The following is a 12,562-nucleotide window of genomic DNA, read 5'->3' on the forward strand; positions in this document are numbered from 1 at the left end:
GACATTAAGAAATCATGTTCATTTCAAATACTTATATCACTGACAACAGTAGTCCTGCCAGGATATTGTCATTTAAAAAAAGTTGCAGCCCTCAACTGATGTTGATGTTGTGTTTTGTTATGTCATGTTGTGTTTTGGCCTGATGCGCCACCCTCCACCTATCTACTAATCACAAAGTCAGTAGTGTTTCGCCATCAGGGTTGGCAACCTCAAGTCAGGGGGGAGGGGGATGGGATACACCGCTCTTCCGTATTTTGAAAGTGATTGCAGTACCAGTTTTGGCCACAATCTTACATATGGTTCCTTTAAATAAAAAGTATTAAGTACAGCCACAATCCAGGCTGTGGGAGGGAGGGAGGAAATATGCATTATGTGCTAATATACTGTAGCATGTAAACAGTGTAACAGTAAAACAGTAGTGGACAGTACGTACACAATCATGGAGAAGGTGGAGAGGCAGACAGGCTATGCAGAGAAGTCTATCTCTCCTCTACCCTTAAAGGAGAATTCCGGTGTGATATTGACCTAAAGTGTATTGAAACATGATACCGAGTGTGAACGTATGTCTCATAGCCCATCTCGGCTTGTCCCCTGCACTCCAAAATCTGGCGCTAGTTAGCCGATGCTACCAACAGCTTTTTCAATAGTGGTGCTTTCGCATCGGCTAGCCATGCCAATAAATCACTGTTTTACACCCATTTACGAGGCTCAATGTATCTCCACACTTCATTGGTAGGCTTCTGAGGGGCCCTGACATTTAAAAACGAGACATTGAGAACTTTGAAAAGCACTGGTAGTTTACTTACAAGACGATTTATACAGACAGTATCTTCACGAAGTTTAGCGTTTACAGCCATCTTGAATTTAGTCACGATAAGTCGAGCAACGAGTAAGAACTAGAATGTAATGCCAAAGGAATTACAATAGTGGATGGAAAGCTGCTAAAGTTGGTGGGGAAATTCCTGAAAAAAAACCAACATTAAATCACTTAATCTTTGAGTTCATACAAACCCTCGTACCAAAAGACCTTGTGTGTCAAGGCGTTCTTGAGATATAACACTCAAGGTGTTTTTCACCTTGACATTTGACCTCCAACATCAATTCACTTCATCTTTGAATCCATACAAATACTCATACCAAATTTCAGGCATGTATGTCAAGGCATTCTTGAGATATCGCACTCAGAGTGTTCATTGACTTGACCATTGACCTTTGACCTCCAACATCAACTCACTTCATCTTTGAGTCATACAAACACTTGTACCAAATTTGAAGCACATCGTCAAACCGTTCTGGAGATATAATCATAAAAGCATGAGATATGGCTGTGACTTTTATTTTGACACACGGAAACACTTAAACAGGATGTGTAGTTTTAGGGAGCACCAGATTGTATGCATTAGAAGCTGAGACAGTTGATTTCACAGGTGACACCTGTGTCAGTGTTCTAATTAGCCCGGGAACTACTCTGGGAGCTTAAAGCCTGTGTTGCAGGTTAAACACCACTGTTGATTAATGGGTACATAAAGCACTCAATATATGTATATAATTTTAAAAATGTCTCCAAATGGTGTTAAATGCCAGTTTTTGTTGTTTTTAGCATTAGCTGGTTTTTTGCGCTAATTCGGTGATGACGCGTCACTTTGGGGACTACTTGATCTGCGCTTCATTCATTTCAATGCATTTCAATGGACATCAAAGGGTTACACTTTCAACATAAAGTTTGTATATTTACATTTCGTCACAGCATTTATATCACAGCTACCCTATGATCTACCAATGGTAATAATGGTGCCTGATATCAATTTAGTATTTTTTCTGAATTTCGGGAGGTCTCGTTTTGGAGGGTATATGTTTTACATTCATTCCTATGGGAAACGGTCGCGGTTACACGTTCAACATAAAGTTTGTATATTTACACTTCGAATTTCGTTACAGCATTTATATGACAACGACCCTATGGTCTAACAAAGATAACAATGTCTTCCGATTTTAGTTTAATGCAATTTTCTGAATTTGAGAGGCCTCGTTATGAGGCTATAATGCACCTATTCAGTTCAATGTATTATGCTTATGACATTACGACACTTTTTTTGTTACTGTCAGTGAACAGCACCGAATGAAAGTCAACATGTTCTTTATATCTAGTGATAGTGATCATGTCGTTAGTTCAGATAAGTAGGCTACCGGGCAAAGATCAGAATAGATCAGAATATGAAGCATCATGATAGCTAGCTGGGCTAACTTTTTAGTCCCACCTGTGAGCCACCCCAGTTACTTAGCTTCTAGCCACGATTAGGCTGGTCGTGTCTTCAGCATGAATATTTTCGATAACTACTGCTCGTGATTGATTGCCATTGACATCGTCAGGGTACGGCCTACCAAAGAGGGAGATAATATGGGCAAGTCGCAGTTTTGCAGGTGCTTGTGTGGGCTGTGCCCTCCCGATGGAAACTGTGGTGGAGAGCTGCAGTAACTAGGGAAGCGAGTGCATTTTGGCCGCTGGTCGAGGAGCTCCCCTGTGACCAGCATAATGACATGATCTATCTAGCTATCTATCTGTCTATATACATATCTAGGCTATCTATAGCCTATATATTTATCTATAATCTGCGCCATCTACTGCTGAACAATACCTTACTCGTCTCTCTTTACTCCCTCTCTCGTTATTCTCAAGGGTCTCAAGGTGGGCTTTGGTCTGTAGTCTCCCCAAGGTGACGAATGCAATGCATTGTGGGGAAAGGAGAATCACTTCAAATGCTGTGAAATATTACCTGCTTTTTCGTATTATATTCCGTTTTTGTGATACCCAACAACATCAAATACAATGGATAACAGTTTAAATGTTTATTATCAACAAGCAAATTGTGCAAATTCGTTGGAAAATGAACCCTGCAACACGGCCTTTAATAAGTGCAGCTGCCTTTAGGCCATTATGACATCACAGCCTATGAAGTCTAAGGGGGAAAATTGAGCTTTTTAACATTTTTAATCCCCTATTTCTCAAAAAAAGTATAAACTTTATAAAAAAATCTGAAATAATAACTCTCTTGCCCCACTCCAGACCTTCAGAACGGTTATTTCAACATGTCTGCAACGCTAAGCGGTTAGAGTCGCATTAATTCTTGAAAAGGTAAAAAGAAAAGGTTATAATAATAACTAGAAAAGCATTTCCTGAAGGAAATACAGTGCATGAAAATGCAAAAATATACAGAGTAAAAACAAACTATATTGGTTGCTAAGTAGATGAGGTTTAATATAGTTGGAATGACTGAACAGTTAAATAGGTGGATAGTTTAAATGGTTAAATTATTTAGGTAGACAGTTGACGATAACTGACAGTTGGAATGGCTCTAATGTTTGCTAGTAGTTATGCTAACTATGTTAACAAAGATAATAATATTAACAAAGTTACTATGCTAACTAGCATGCTAACACGCTAGTATGCAAACTATGCTAACCACGTTACTTAGCTAACTTAGCTAATCATTTTAAGCAGTTTTGCTTAAAATGCTAATTAGCATGCTAACATGCTAGCATGCTAACTATGCTAGCCATGTGACTTAGCTAACTTAGCTAATCATTTTAGCAGTTTTGCTAAAAATGCTAACTAACATGCTAGCATGCTAACTATGTTAACCATGTGACTTAGCTAACTTAGCTAACTAGCTACAGTGGGTAGGAGTCATAGTTGATGATAAGTAACAGTTACAATGGCTGAACAGTTAAAAGGTTCAGTAGTTTAAACGGTTAAATTGTTTAACAGTGAAATATTGTAGTGAGGACTTTTATTTTGAAACAGTATTTGGCAGAGGAAGCAGTTGAACAGGATGTGTAGTCTTAATAGGGCCAGTTTGTATGCTTAAAGCCTGAGACTGGCAGTTGGTCCAGGTGGCCCGAACACCTGCCATAGGATTCTAATTGCTTAACGGCTCTATTGTGATGTCATCAGCCCATGTTAAGTCTATGGGGAAATTTTGACTAGTTTTTAATTAATAGTTTAAAAAGTATAAAAGTTACACAGTTGAAAAATACAAAGCCCACATGTCCTAAGTAAGACCTAATTAACATAGTTTGAATGAAGTTTCTACTTAAACGGTTTAAGTTTTTGCATTAACTGCTTTTAGAAGAAGAATAATAATAACTAGAAAAGCATTTCCTGAAGGAAATACAGTGCATGAAAATGCAAAAATATGATGTAAAATATCATACAGAGTAAAAACAAACTATATTGGTTGCTAGGTAGATGAGGTTTAATATAGTTGGAATGACTGAACAGTTAAATAAGTGGATAGTTTAAATGGTTAAATTATTTAGGTAGATAGTTGACGATAACTGACACTTGGAATGGCTCTAATGTTTGCTAGCAGTTATGCTAACTATGTTAACAAAGATAATAATGTTAACCAAGTATGCTAACTAGCATGCTAACAATGTTAAAATGCTAAGTATGCTAACCATGTGACTTAGCTAACTTAGCTAATCATTTTTAGCAGTTTTGCTAAAAATGCTAACTAGCATGCTAACATGCTAGCATGCTAACTTTGCTAACCATGTGACTTAGCTAACTTAGCTAATCATTATAAGTAGTTTTGCTAAAAATGCTAACTAGCATGCTAACATGCTATCATGCTAACTTTACTAACCATGTGACTTAGCTAACTTAGCTAATAATTTTTAGCAGTTTTGCTAAAAATGCTAACTAGCATGCTAACATGCTAGCATGCTAACTATGCTAACCATGTTACTTAGCTAACTTAGCTAACTAGCTACAGTGGCAGGGAGTCATAGTTGATGACAAGTAACAGTTACAATGGCTGAACAGTTAAAAAGTTCAGTAGTTTAAAGCGTTAAATTGTTTAACAGTGAAATATTGTAGTGAGGACTTTTATTTTGAAACAGTTTTTGGCAGAGGAAGCAGTTGAACAGGATGTGTAGTCTTAATAGGGCCAGTTTGTATGCTTAAAGCCTGAGACTGGCAGTTGGTCCAGGTGGCCCGAACACCTGCCATAGGATTCTAATTGCCTAACGGCTCTATTGTGATGTCATCAGCCCATGTTAAGTCTATGGGGAAATTTTGACTAGTTTTTAATTAATAGTTTAAAAAGTATAAAAGTTACAAAGTTGAAAAATACAAAGCCCACATGTCCTAAGTAAGACCTACGTAACATAGTTTGAATGAAGTTTCTACGTTACACAGTTTAAGCTGCATTAACTGCGTTAGAAGAAGAAGAAGAAGAAGAAAAAGCCTTGGAATAACAGTACAGTGCATTTTCATGCACTGTAACTAGAAAAGCATTTCCTGAAGGAAATACAGTGCATGAAAATGCCAAAAATATGATGTCAAATATCATACAGAGTAAAAACAAACTATATTGGTTGCTAGGTAGATGAGGTTTAATATAGTTGGAATGACTCAACAGTTAAATAGGTGGATAGTTTATATAGGTAAATAATTTACTTGGTAGATAAGGTTTAATATAGTTGGAATGATTGAACGGTTAAATAAGTGGATAGTTTAAATGGTTAAATTATTTAGGTAGATAGTTGACTTATAACTGACACTTGGAATGGCTCTAATGTTTGCTAGCAGTTATGCTAACTATATTAACAAAGATAATAATGTTAACAAAGTTACTATGCTAACTAGCATGCTAACAATGTCAAAATGCAAAAGTATGCTAACCATGTGACTTAGTTAACTTAGCTAATTATTTTTAGCAGTTATGCTAACTAGCATGTTAACATGCTAATTATGCTAACTATGCTAACCATGTTACTTAGCTGACTTAGCTAATCATTTTAAGCAGTTTTGCTAAAAATGCTAACTAGCATGCTAACATGTTAGCATGCTAACTATGCTAACCATGTGACTTAGCTAATCGTTTTAAGCAGTTTTGTTAAAAATGCTAACTAGCATGCTAGCATGCTAACTATGCTAACCATGTGACTTAGCTAACTTAGCTAATCATTTTTAACAGTTTTCCTAAAAATTCTAACTAGCATGCTAACATGCTAGCATGCTAACTATGCTAACCATGTGACTTAGCTAACTTAGCTAATCATTTTAAGCAGTTTTGCTAAAAATGCTAATTAGCATGCTAACATGCTAGCATGCTAACTATGCTAACCATGTGACTTAGCTAACTTAGCTAACTAGCTACAGTGGGTAGGAGTCATAGTTGATGACAAGTAACAGTTACAATGGCTGAACAGTTAAAAAGTTCAGTAGTTTAAAGGGTTAAATTGTTTAACAGTGAAATATTGTAGTGAGGACTTTTATTTTGAAACAGTTTTTGGCAGAGGAAGCAGTTGAACAGGATGTGTAGTCTTAATAGGGCCAGTTTGTATGCTTAAAGCCTGAGACTGGCAGTTGGTCCAGGTGGCCCAAACACCTGCCATAGGATTCTAATTGCTTAACGGCTCTATTGTGATGTCATCAGCCCATGTTAAGTCTATGGGGAAATTTTGACTAGTTTTTAATTAATAGTTTAAAAAGTATAAAAGTTACAAAGTTGAAAAATACAAAGCCCACATGTCCTAAGTAAGACCCACGTAACATAGTTTGAATGAAGTTTCTACGCTAAACGGTTTAAGCTGCATTAACTGCGTTAGAAGAAGAAGAAGAAGAAGAAGAAAAAGCCTTGGAATAACAGTACAGTGCATTTTCATGCACTGTAATAAGAAAAAGCCTTGGAATAACAGTACAGTGCATTTTCATGCACTGTAATAAGAAGCAGCCAGGAGATTTCAAGATAGTGGATGGAATCCACTATAATGAACAGGTATGATAAGGGATCAGATTCCAAAAATAATTCAGTGGAAATGCATGGATTCCAGTTTCTTCCAGTAGCAGCAACTGGAATCCATGCATTTCCACTGAATTCTTTTTGGAATCTGATCCCTTATCATAGCTGATCAGTGTCAGAGAGACAGTTCTTTCAGTCTGACGAACTGTCAAATCAAATCAAATCAAATCAGTTTTATTTGTATAGCGCATTTAACATGCACAAAGTGCAACCCAAAGCGCTCCACATATAAGACATTGTCATTGACACATAGACTAACAAAGACAATAGCGGACGGAGCGGCGTAGTCGCCAGCATACCCTTGACACCAAGACATAGAACTACATTTAAGAAATAACAAACGCAAAAGATGCCGGAAGGAATGGCGTAATCGCCAGCGTACCCGTGACACCAAGACATACAAGACAGACAACAAACAAATGAATAAATAAAATAAATCAAAAATAAAAATAGAATTAGTCCAATTTCCAACCGGCTGAAAATGTCCAAGGGCAATGATGACTCGCGTGAAACTGCGCACAGCTGTGTCTCCACAACCGATGCAACGCCAACAAAGTTCTTTACACTCACTGGCAGTCTGGAGATAACGTGAACGTTAGGCCTTGTTAGTCTGGATATCACTGGAAGCATAGCTCTACCAGTCCGAAAGTCGTGGGCGATCTTGTAGATCAGCTACTCGGTGGACTTATAAAAGCGACAGTTTGTTGGTCCGTAATGCAGAGTTACTGGCCACTCGGTCAGGTAATCAGATAATAGAAGTCAGATAATAGAAGGTATGCAACATTAGTCTGTCAAATTCTGATAATAAGATGTTATTTTACAAGCCAATTTATAACCCTATAATTAGACTGGGGAATAAAACGGTCCATTATAGGAGATATCTAGTGCTCCCTTATGGTGTTTTGACATCCATATTAATTGCCAATGAATACACTCCAGCTTCTACCTGAATCTCTGACTCAAATTGGTAACATAACGTTATGCTGTGAGTTCCATGCAGCTATTCCGACATGCTGCTACTTAGACATTGGCGTCTAATTGTTGAAGTGGCGGCATTACTACTGCAACATTTTTTTTTCCATGACTTTTTTTTCAAACGTCCTGCTATTCCGACACGAAGTCATTAACAGGGCGTAGCCAGGATTTTTCAACGGAGTGGACTTTTGCAAAGTAGACCTAGGGTGGGCCTACTTCCCACCAGTATAGCCTAGGCCTACAGTAATCGTCCCAACTTTAAACAACACATGATTATCACAGCTCAGACGATTCATGGCAAAAAAAAAAAAAATAAAAGGCTACATTGATAAATAGCAGGGGAAACAACAGGATTGGATTCTATAATAGCCTACGCACAAGAACTTCAACCGAAAGGTTAGTCGCGTCTCAAGGAGTCCAAGAGTGCGCCTCACACACCAGCTCCGTTGAACAGTGTATTTTTCGTGTTTAAGAGCTAAAAAAGTTGATTAGAGAGTCATATTTGAAATGTCGGGTAGCCTAAATTATAGCCAGAGGAAGAGATTTTGGAGAGAGAGATAGGATTTAACCTACCGTAGGTAATGATTACTTGTGTCTGGTGGTAATTAGACTTGAGCATGGATACCTACGAATTGTTTTGAATAAAAAAAAGATAAGACAAAATTAAATGTGACCCTGCAAGGCAAAACCAGTCGTTTTGGTAAAATTTACAAAATTAAAAGTTATTGTACTCACACGAACGGCCATAAACCAAGCTTTCCAACAATATGTATATCGAGGGTATTGCAAATAGTATTGGGTATTGAATAGTCGCCGACCCTCATTAGATGTGGATATTTGGAGGTAAGGATAGCCTTCAAGAAACAAGGTTATCGCAGTTGCTGTGAGACATACGGCTCTTCTCCAGTCTCTCTCAAAATCAAAACACACCCAATTCACGCTTGGACTTTTCAATTATGTTTCTAAATGTTGGCACTGATGGACACTGAACTCTGGGGGTTATTTGAACGTTCGTTGTTGTCAGGGCACACAGACTCAGGAAACAAGGTTAGGATCAATCAAGTCGTTTTAATTTGTAAACATCAACCAAAGCAGGAAAATTTAAACAAGGTCTTGAAGTGAAGTTAACGCTCAGAAGATCATGACTTGACAAATAAGGCAGTCCAACATAAAGGCTCCAATCTTGCAAGAGTAAATCGTCCAACCGAAAGAGTCCAATAGAAAATCTCCAACATAAAAGTACTACAACCTGGGACGTAGCAGGAAATTCCGGAAACGAGGAGTTGGGTTTGGGAACAAGGAGCAGTCCGTGCGCTCTGGAGTAAGTGTCTACGTTGAAGAGGCCAGACGCAGAGAGCAGAGTGACAGGGGTTTATATAGGCAGTAGGAGATTGGCTACAGGTGCTGGGGAGTAGCAGACGGGAGATTGGCTGATTGGGTAATCAGTAGACAGGGGAATTAGATTGGGAGGTCGTTGGAGCAGAGTGACTAGGAGGAGAGACTGGTGGAGAACCTGGTGGTGTCGTGACAGTTGTGAAGTGGTTTAGCCTACACTGAAAAAAGTTTAACGTAAAATTTACAGCAACTTGCTGGCAGCAAATAACCAGCAAGTTGCTGTATTTCACTCTACAGTACACCTACTGTATATGAAATCACAGTACCTATGCCTGATACTGTAAATGCAAACTACAGTAGTACTACCAGTGCTGTAATGTATACAGTATTGAATTGTCTACCGTATTTTTAATCACAGTACTTATGGATCATACTGTAACTTAGTACAGTAGTAATACCAGTGCTGTAATATTATATACAGTAATTTTGGGAAATTCATATCCTGCTTTATCTACAGCCAGGATAAATTTGACTAGGCCTAGGTATGGTTTAGGCTACACAAACTTGCATAAATAACCATTGACAACTTGTTATCAGTTTGAAAAGCAAGTACATTTATTCACTTTTTTCCGTTTAGAAATTTTCGTGTGCTGCATCCTAACGTTAGACCAACGGTTGCAGTCAGCCTGATCCACCACCAGTAGCAGAGTGAAGCAGCACCTAGCAGAAATAGAAGAAAAAAAGATAAACAGTGTTAGATAACAATTTCAACTGAAACTGAAGGCTACTTACAAGTGAAACTTTAGAATAATCATTTATATATATACTGTGTGTTTTTTGAGTTTACTGTCAAAATGCCAGGCTGAAGATGGTGTTAGCATAACTCAGTTTCACAAGGTATATTTATTTAGCTGCTAACGTTAGCCAGCTGGGTGAGCTCATTGATGATGTTTGCTTGCAGCAACACATAGATATTAACGTTTTTCATGTGACGTATTCTAGGTTCTATAGCTTTGTTTACATCCAGCTGGTAGGCAAGGGACAAGTTGAACCCATTGAACATCGTTGTCTGCAGCTGCCTCTCAGTAGGCTACATCTCTGTATTTCAGCAATGTCAACATTTCAGGCATCAATGAAGGTGATGATGAAACGTTATCCCATTGTTCAATATTTGATAGCCTGTCACAGGAACGTTGTTTCGCTAAAATCGCCCTGAGTTGGTGCATTGATCTGTATCGGAGAACCTGCATGTAGCCTAATGGTAGCCTAACTTTTTTTCTCTGTTCAAAACTCGGTTTACACGAAGACGATAGCCTTTCTTAGAAGCTGTGAAATTTGACCAGAAAGGAACATGTCTTCCTTCTGAAAGCTGACACAAAATCAAACAATATTTGATCATTTAACTTCAACTGAACAGCGACAGGTTTTGGTAGGCAGTAGACTCAGCAGACTTTAAAACGGTAGCCTAGAAGCTACTGTTATAGCCAGCGTCAGTCAGCATCATAACATTAATGGCGTTAGTCATGAATCCTGTAACATATTATATCATATAACAGCGATGGCTTATTCCAAGACGATCTGCATGGATATATAACCACCCAGAAAAACTCAGAATGTGAGTGATAAAGTTCATTAATTGTGTGAAACTTTATTAGTTATCCATTGCAGCATCGCCTATATTAGGCTGTTATGCTAGCTCAGCCTTTAAATATGTTGTTATTTTGGTCATGTGGACTTGATTAAACGGGTAAAGATAATTCATAAACTGCTTATTTCTTACATGACTGAAGCAGTAGCCTAGGTTCAACAGTGGTGTTTGAGGTTGCTGTGTTAAGTTGTCGTGTGTGATCGCTAAACTATTAGGATCAAATCAGTTTATTTTGGCATACGGGAGTTAGCCTAAGTGACCTGTAACGTTAGTCTATAGCACAAAAGCCTATTCTGTTTTCATTTATTAGCATTTGTTGTGATTATATAATCAAATGACACACATGATAACTTGAAATAGAAGGACAGAAGATAGGTGATTGATGTCCACAAGCACGAATTTCACGAGACAAATTAGAACAAACTGTTCCGGTAAAAATAATCTTGCCATGTTTAAAATGCTGCACTTTTTCCCTTCATAGCCTGTCTGGCAATTCATTTTTGGATGACTGTAGATAGTTGTATTTTAGCCTACGTCTTCGTAGACAGTAGGCTACACCATTAGGCTATCTTGAGAATAAAAGACTTCACAGCTGCTAACGATCATCCTCCACAACCACGAGGATAGGTAGGCTAAACGGTCGTTCGTCGCCTTTTTGCTTCTTATTGTAAAACCAACTGTTAGGGCCTACACAAGTGGTCGGCATCGCGGTCAATATTTGATATTAAAATTTCAATTTTGAAGCTATTTGTAACTATGTGTAGCCTATGCAACCCGACTGTTGTAGGCTTGCCTACCACTCTCTGCAGTGCCTTGCCTACCATTCTTGCATAGACTGTAAAAAATATGGACAAAGCATCTTGCCTACCACTCTAGTTGTAAACAAACGGTCACATGACATTATGACGTAGGTGCAAAACCTTAATATGTACTGATTACAATGAGTTAACGTTACATAAGTTAGCTGGTAGCAGCTAAACCTCCACGTTAACCAGCAGCACATCATCTTCAGCCTAACATTGTGACAGTAACATACTAGGCCTAGCACTACTAGCGAATGTTTTATATAAATTATATGAATATAATAAACTGTAACTTACTGAGAACTAAGGTAGGCCTAATATAAATGAGACTGCCAAAACGTTAACGTAACATAAAACATTAACGTTAATGCCACCTTCACAGCAACAGCAACTATGATAGCTAGCCTAACGTTACTTACTTAGTTGATCCAACAAGCATGGATGAGTTTGTAAGTTAGACAGTACAACGTACATAGACTGTACACATGCCCGAATTTAATGTAGTACAATTTCACAATGAAACATTAACGTTACATAAATAAATGCTTGCTTACCATTAAGGTGGAGCTGCGAACTTGACAGAGTGCTGAACACCGTTGGTCTGACTGACTGAACTGTTGCTCAAAATGATCTCCCCCGCCCGGACAGTTCAAACGCCGTCGCTGGGTGCACGCTTCAATCACCACGTCAAAATTTCCCAGTAAACCATAAATCCATGACTTTTCAATATGATGATTTGGATGGAAAATCAACATAATATCAATGTCACCTTGCTATCTGGTAGCTTAACTTTGTATTTATGTGCAAAAAGAAAACAGAAAACGCCAACTGATTTTCCGCCATGTTTTTTCAAAATTTTCAAAAAGCTGACAAGTGAGGGAGGAGTCAGATTTATTACTGTGTTATGATTCGCAGCAAATTTTTATTACTGTAGTTTGACCATTTTTGACCATAATTCATAGCGAAACTACAACAACATACTGTATTCACAA

This window comes from Alosa alosa, chromosome 19 (assembly GCF_017589495.1).
Source record: "Alosa alosa isolate M-15738 ecotype Scorff River chromosome 19, AALO_Geno_1.1, whole genome shotgun sequence".
NCBI lineage: Eukaryota > Metazoa > Chordata > Actinopteri > Clupeiformes > Clupeidae > Alosa > Alosa alosa.